Below are 8,548 nucleotides of genomic sequence, written 5' to 3' on the forward strand. Positions count from 1 at the left end.
AATAAGTGGTGTAGAGACAGGATTGCATCCAAGCATATTGAATTTCTTCAGAATCTTTTCTGCATATATCTTTTGGCAGATAAAGACTGTCTCTTCTTCTTGGCATTTTCGAATTCCTTGAGTAGAGATTGAAGCTTAATCGCTCTCACTTTCACATCTCCTTGAAATTCGCTCTGCAAGATCTCCCACGCATCTTTAGCAGTGTTGGCACGCATGATTCTGGGAAATATAGCCTTAGTGACTGCTCTTTGAAGGATTGAGAGAGCACTTGCGTCGGCTTGTCGAGACTTTTCTAATTTCTTCAGACCGGCCTCGTTGAGGACAGTGGCTTCCTCGGGCTCTTGCACACCATTCTCCACAATCTCCCATTGGTTAAGAGATCGAAAGATGGTCTTCATCTTTACGTACCAGAAATCATAGTCTTCGCCATTAAACTCTGGAATGAGATGGTTGATGTTTGTTAAGCTCGAGTTGGTCATGGATTTGGATTGGTAGAACCTGGAGGCTCTGATACCAACTGTTGAAGTATTTTGGTAGAACTCTTGAGGAGAAAGAGATATTTTTTCATATCTTTAAACTTACGATTACAAAGCCATTATATAGGCTTGAAAGAAACTTAGAGGGTAAGTAAGCTTAAATGTTAAGTAACCGTTTTGCTTATCAAGGTGATTCTTTGGTTGACTCGTACAATAATTGCATGCACGATGGAAGAGTGACGGTCCAATTTCCTCATAATGATGGTCAACACATTAACTTTAACACCTTTGATGGTGTTGATGAGTGAGTATGATTGCCCTTATATATGAATTTCATAGCGTAGATAGAAAACTATAAATTTTCAAAAATTGACACAACCTGAGATATGTTACCACACAAATAAATCCTGTAATATAGTCGGCTTTTAAAAATAGAAGCCATCAAAGGCATTCAATACTGCAACAAGTCAAAGTAAAGCCTGAACACAAAAATAAAATATAGAACAGCCGCCTACGGTCGACGACTGTTCAAAGTAGTAGGCGGAAAATAACAGAGTTTAATAGCCTTCCTAGCGTGTATATAATACTCTTGTAAGCGAGCAGTTAGAGAGCATCCCATCAGTTATTCATATTTAACTGTAATCGCATATATGGCAGCCATTAGAATTTCATCTCTCATTCTAACTTATGCTTTGATCGCCCTGTTTCTTCGCCCATTGCTTTGTCAAGTATCGGCGACGAGCCCGACCACGAAGCAAGTGCACGCTGCAACCAGTGACGGTGAGAATTTCTTTTAAGTTCAGTAGTTCTTGTTGGGAGTTCCACTCCACGTTGATTGATTAATGGGCTTTGTTCGATCGATTTGCTGAAACGTTAATTGTTTTTGCACAGGTAAAGCAGTTGACCAGAGCATAGCCTATGTGCTCATGCTGTTAGCTCTTCTTGTCACTTATCTTCTTCATTGATACAACACAACAAGAAATTAAGTAGCTAGCTTCAGGAGGAGTCGAGACTATTCTTTTATTATCGCAAGAATTTATAATAAAATTTATATAACAAAAATAACAGGGTTAGCTTGCTTGCCAAGAGTTTAGCTGGCCACTTGTTCTTTACTTGTATCAAACCGAATGTGATTTGCAAATAGTGACACAATGGACTTGGTTACTTTGGTTTAATTAATGTACGCTAGCTTGAAAGATAGTTGAAGTGTTAAATATGAATTTGCCTCATCGATGCACCCAATCGGGAGGGTATATTGAATTTCTTTTACGATACAAGAGATTGATATCTTTCTAATACTTGCATTACGATGAAGGATCTACGATTTTTCACTTGCTAGGAAACAAATGTATCAAAATTCTCTCGTGGAAATGCAAATAAGGCTTCTACTTATGGGAAAAAGATGAGTCTAGTTGAATCTATGAATTCAAAGGGATTTTATCCAATCCTTCTAGTTGAATTGTGCTATGTTAGTGTGAATTCAATTAGAAGCTTAGATCATTTGGATGGTTATCACACGAGCTCGCTCAATCTTTAGGATGCACCAGTTTGACTGAATATGGCTCGTTGCCTTTGACCAACTAGTAGACTAGTCAACTCATGTGGTGGCCCAGATGGAATGGATGTGTTAGATGACATATATCTAATTACCTTTGATGGGGGTGCCACGATGGGTTGGAAGTCATACAAATGTCAATGTTTGGGCCGACGTGGCAAACATGAGAAGTCACAGGAGGGTGGAGGGCTCGACCAATGTGGCAGGACAAGTCAATCGAACCCAACTCCGCTAGATTGGGTCAACCGGCTCCCAAGACTCAGGTCGTACCAGTGGAGCCGCATGGGCTCAGTCTCGGCCTACCCTGTTGGGCCTCCGAGCCCTCAAGGCTCCTCCAATCTATATGCCCAGTCTTGTCTCAACCAACCGTCCCATCTCGGACATGCTCAGTCTCGTCTTGGCCAACCGTCTCGTCTCAAACATGCCCGGCCTCATCTCTGTCAACTGTCCCATCTCGGACATGCCCAGTCTCATCTTGGCCAACTGTCTCGTCTCATACATGCCTAGTCTCGTCTCGGCCAATCATCCCGTCTCGGATATGCCCAATCTCATCTCAGCCAACACTCATCTCGGACATGCCCAGTCTCGTCTCGACCAATCGTCCCATCTCGGACATGCCCAATCTCATCTCAGCCAACCATCTCGTCTCGGACATGCCCAGTCTCGTCTCGTCCAATCATCCCGTCTCTGACATGCCCAGTCTTGTCTAGTCTCGTCTCGACCAACCGTCTCGTCTCGGACATGCCCAGTCTCATCTCGGTCAACCGTCTCATCTCAGACTTGCCCAGTCTCAACCACCTCAAGCACCTCTTCTCAACCACTCCACCCCACACCACTTCATCCAGGGTTTCCGTCTCAAGACTTCAGCGTGTCAGCACGTCACATAGCCGTCCAGAGGAGAACATTCTTATAGGTAGGCATCTGTGTGAGAACGTACCAGTAGGAGAATGTACCCATGGCAATTGCAGATTCGGTCCCCTTTGATACCCTTTCTTCTATGCATAAGGACAAAGGGCATAACAGGTCGTCAGACACGGTCTCCTCCGATACCCCCTCTTCTGCGCATAAAGCTAAAAGGAGTGCAAAGTAGTCAGACCTAGTTCCCCCGGTGCACCTTTTTCTTGCGTATAAGGCCAAAAGGGAATGATGGTTGGAGGGAATTTAATTTCTTTTTCGGCAAGCGGTTGCAAGCAGCTAGGAAGATGCATGTCACCCTACTCGACGTGGAGGAACCCAGTGCAAATTATAAAAGGACCCACCCCATCACTAGGTTTGAGGTTCGATCGATCTCTAAAATTCTGCTAATTAGACTACTTTCTCTCTTTGGTTTTTACTCCACTTTCACTAGAACCCTAACTTGAGCGTTGGAGTAGCCTGCCGATAACTTGAGCGTTGGAGTAGCCTACCGAGACTCCCTGACTTTAATCTAACCTCCTCTTTGAAGTGTGCTTCAGGTTCGGATCAAAATCCGCCCCTTCGCCCAACTCGAGGATAACCTACGTCTGACGGTTCGTTACGTTGATTGATGGCTTAACCATCCGTGATATTTAGTCAGAACAACCTTGACACAATACTACATACATGATAAGTTAAAAATGTATCAAAATTAGTTCTCATGGAGCAATGTGTGCCTGTGAGCAAAATTTTGATTAAATTTAAATAACCTAGTGAATCAATTTAATTGAGAAATTATGTTTGATTAGTTCAAAATTTTATTTTATTTTTTAAAAAAAATCTCAGTTATAAAATTCAAAATTCGATATTAAATTGAATTATATTTTTTTTAAAAAAATTAAGTTGTTGACGGTTAACTAATACATTATTCAAATTTTCAAAAGGGCAACTGTTGATATTACGAGACTTTAGATATTTTTATTTAAATATCTCTTTCTCTATCTAGATTCTAAAAGTTGTCACAAGTCCCATAGTCTCTCAATAGTTGTCCTTCTAAATCATTTTCAAAATCAATTTATTCCTACAGTCGTCTCCTATATTTTTAAAATGCAAATAAATTAAGAAATGAGATTCAATACGTTTGGCAAGCTCGTATGTCTTCTTATAGGCATAAATGTGTGGAGACTTGGATTTATATTTTAGTAATATAAGTCACCTTAAAGTCGAATAAAATTGCATATTAGATAATAATCCTTGAGCTACGTACGTATTTTAATTTATTTGTGAATCGAAGAACATATATATATAGTTTGTTTGTCTAACCGAAGATAAGTTACACAAAGGACGATCCTCCAAATCAGGTGTTTAAAATGCTGCTCCATACTATTAAAGCAGCCATATTCACATAGGTTAACAAATTAAACGGTCATGGATCCATAATTTTTAATTAATATAAGTACTTCTAAATTGCCATCATTAATTGCGGGGATAGCTCAGTTGGGAGAGCGTCAGACTGAAGATCTGAAGGTCGCGTGTTCGATCCACGCTCACCGCATTTTTTATTTTTTTCATTTCTATTTTAAAATTCACACTAAAATCCTTTAAAAGCTACATGTTTTTCCTTTTAGGAGGAATAAGTCTCCACCTATTATTTGTGTGATTTCACACTTTAAAAAATAATAAATTGTGTTTCACTTTAATTTTTACAAACTATATTTATTTTCACATAGACTAGTTTGGTGTGCCATGAGTTTTTATTATAAACATTCTCATAATGCCTAGATAATAAAACTTATATAACTGTCTCAGTGAAGACATTGAAGGCATAAGGTTAGTGTAAATTAAAATATCTAACAATAAACTCTTCATTCTTTTCCCCTAAATTCAAATCTTGGTCCATTGTCTTTGCATCAAAGAGAATAATTGTATCTTATCCTTCTGCCTTCTGCCTTCTCTCCATGACAACACAATTAAATTTAAAGAAGGGGAGAATTATATACCTTACTTCGTCAGAACTAATTATATAATTTTCCCTTTTCTTGGTGCTTTGATTTATTAATTTCATATTTTCTATTTTTATTATTTGTTCAACCCATCTATTTTTCATTTTATTCACCAACCTCCTATCTTGTTCTTTTCTTACAATTCTTTTAAAAATCATATAGACAAAATAGACTAGACCAAATAAACAAATTAAATAAATAAATAGAATAGACAAACTCCTCGTTCTTTTTCATCCAGACTTGAAAAAGATAGATTTTTAAAAATATTTAATAAATTTTATTATATTGTTAAAATATGAAAATATATATAATAATGTAGATTTTTTAAAATTATTTTATAAAAATTAATTTAAATTTTTTAGATAAGACAACTTAATTTTATGAGAACAATTTATTAGAAAAATAACGTTAAATTCTCATATATTAAAATAGAGAGTATAATTTTAAAAATAAGAGAGATAGTAGGTCTCATCAGTATTCTATGTATATAAATACAAAAATTTACTAAACCACCAGGTAATCAACTTTCCTTTGTATCCAAACTACGTATCCAAATTTTATATTTATCAAAATAGGTCTCCAATTTTCATTACGCTCCTCTTTCATCACTAGTCGATTGTTCCTGACTCATCAATTGATATCCAATTGATTGCCCAAGTCTATTTTTGAACTTTTTATGCTCTATTTGTGAACTCTAATCGATTATGTCAGTCGATTATAAAATTTTCTATTGAACTTATACAAATTAGTAGTTGATATATTGATCCTGACACAACAATACTTGACTGATCCTAGATTGATGTTGATAATTGATCCTGACACAACAATAATTGACTGATCCTAAACTCATCAATCGATGGATCCTGACACATTAGTCCACCTTAATAAATTTAATATCTTAATAATCTTAATACCCTTAATCCATGTCTCAGGACATGATTGCATTCAGGAAGTTACAAAGAGTGTAATAAGTTTGCTTTGAAGTGTGTTTCTAAGATGTTCAATGTCATTAACAAATTTTTGTCAAATTTCAATGATGATCCTACAGTGTTCAAAATTTTAACATCTTGGTTTGAATTAGGGGAGTTTTAGGAATCCTTTAATAGTATAAGAAAGTGAGTATAATATGTCTAAGTTCTCTAATTAGCGTGTGATAAAATATCTCAAGGTTATATATATCAATTTTAAAATTAAATTCATAATTTTTTATTTAGGTTGTGAAATTCATATTTTAGGGCGTCGTTGTAATGAGTGCAATGAACTTGATTTGAAGTATTTTTAAGATGCCTAATTAAGGTCATTGGTGTGTTTTAATCAAAATTCACTGATGGACCTAAAATATCTAAAATTTTAATATGGTCTAAACCAAAGAAGTTTTCGAAATTCTTTAATGGTGTTGATGAGTGAGTATGATTGCCCTTATATATGAATTTCATAGTCTAGATAGAAAACTATAAGTTTTCTAAAATTCACACAACTTGAGATATGTTACCACACAAATCCTGTAATATAGTCGGCTTTTAAAAATAGAAGCGCCCATCAAAGGCATTCAATACTGCAACAAGTCAAAGTAAAGCCTGAACACAAATAAAATATAAAACAGCCGCCTACGGTGGTCTACGACTGTTCAAAGTAGTAGGCAGAAAATAACACAGTTTAATAGCCTTCCTAGCATGTATATAATACATTTGCAAGTGAGCAGTTACAGAGTAAGTTCTTCATATTTCGCTGTAATCGTCTGAGAAAATTAGGAAAAGACGCATGGCAGCCATTAGAATTTCATCTCTCATTCTAACTTATGCTTTGATCGCCCTGTTTCTTCACCCATTGCTTTGTCAAGTATCGGCGACGAGTCCGACCACGAAGCAAGTGCATGCTGCAACCAGTGACGGTGAGAATTATATTTCTTTTTAGTTCAGTAGTTCTTGTTGGGAGTTCCACTCCACGTTGATTGATTAATGGGCTTTGTTCGATCGATTTGCTGAAACGTTAATTGTTTTTGCACAGGTAAAGCAGTTGACCAGAGCATAGCCTATGTGCTCATGCTCATAGCTCTTCTTGTCACTTATCTTCTTCATTGATACAATACAACAAGCTAAGAAATTATTAAGTAGCTAGCTTCAGGAGGAGTCGAGACTATTCTTTTATTATGGCAAGAATTTATAAGAAAGTTTATATATCAAAAATAACAGGCTTAGCTTAGCTTGCTTGCCAAGAGTTTAGCTGCAGGCCACTTGTTCTTTAATTTATTTATATCAAATCGAATGTGATTTGCAAATAGTGACACAATGGACTTGGTTACTTTGGTTTAATTAATGTACGCTAGCTTGAAAGATAGTTCAAGTGTTAAATATGAATTTGCCTCATTGATTGGTTATATTGAATTTCTTTTACGATATATGCAAGAGATTGATATCTTTCTAAGACTTGCATTACGAGGAAGGATCTACGATTTTTCACTTGGTAGGAAACAAATGTATCAAAATTCTCTCGTCCAAGTGCAGATAAGGCTTCTACTTATGGGTAAATTAAAGATGAGTCTAGTTGAATCTATGAATTCAAAGGGATTTTATCCAATCCTTCTAGTTGAATTGTGCTATGTTAGTGTGAATTCAATTAGAAGCTTAGATCATTTAGATGGTTATCACACGAGCTCGCTCAATCTTTAGGATGCACCAGTTTGACTGAATATGGCTCGTTGCCTTTGACCAACTAGTAGACTAGTCAACTCATGTGGTGGCCCAGATGGAATGGATGTGTTAGATGACATATATCTAATTATAAGTTAAAATTGTAGCAATAAAAGACCATCTTAGTTCTCATGGAGCAATGTGTGCCTATATGTAAGGGTGAACAAAATTTCGATTAAATTTAAATAACCTAATCAATCAATTTAATTGAGAAATTTAGTTCGGTTAATTTAAAATTTTATTTCTTTTTTAAAAAATCTCAATTATAAAATTTAACATTCCATATTAAATTGAATTATATTTTTTTTTAAAAAAAATTGAGTTGTTCACCGTCGACTCATACATTATTCAAAAAGACTACTATTGAGATTATGGGACTTTAGATATTTTTATTTTAAATATCTCTTTCTCCCTCTAGATTCTAAAGGTGATCGAAAGTCCCATAATCTCTCAATAATTGTTCTTCTTTCATTTTCTTGGTGTTCTGAATCATTTTCAAAATCAATTTATTCTTACAGTCGTCTCCTATATTTTAAAAATGCAAATAAATTAAGAAATGAGATTCAATACGTTTGGCAAGCTCGTATGTCTTCTTATAGGCATAAATGTGTGGAGACTTGGATTTATATTTTAGTAATATAAGTCACCTTAAAGTCGAATAAAATTGCATATTAGATATAATCCTTGAGCTACGTACGTATTTTAATTTATTTGTGAATCGAAGAACATATATATATATATATATATATATATATAGTTTGTTTGTCTAACCGAAGATAACTTACACAAAGGACGATCCTCCAAATCAGGTGTTTAAAATGCTGCTCCATACTATTAAAGCAGCCACATTCACATAGGTTAACAAATTAAACTGTCATGGATCCATAAATTTTAATTAATATATGTACTTATAAATAAGCACAATCACTT

At 35.5% G+C, this 8,548-nt stretch overlaps 1 non-coding gene across 1 annotated transcript; it reads left to right on the forward strand.

Moving 5' to 3' along the window:
• The first annotated feature begins 4,407 nt into the window (after positions 1-4,407).
• Positions 4,408-4,480, forward strand: TRNAF-GAA (transfer RNA phenylalanine (anticodon GAA)). Its single transcript has one exon. It is a non-coding gene; the product is annotated as a tRNA-Phe (tRNA).
• Positions 4,481-8,548: the final 4,068 nt, after the last annotated feature.

This window comes from Curcuma longa, chromosome 10 (assembly GCF_044706935.1).
Source record: "Curcuma longa cultivar G26 ecotype Majalengka, Jawa Barat chromosome 10, ITB_CL_G26_1.1, whole genome shotgun sequence".
NCBI classification, from domain to species: domain Eukaryota; kingdom Viridiplantae; phylum Streptophyta; class Magnoliopsida; order Zingiberales; family Zingiberaceae; genus Curcuma; species Curcuma longa.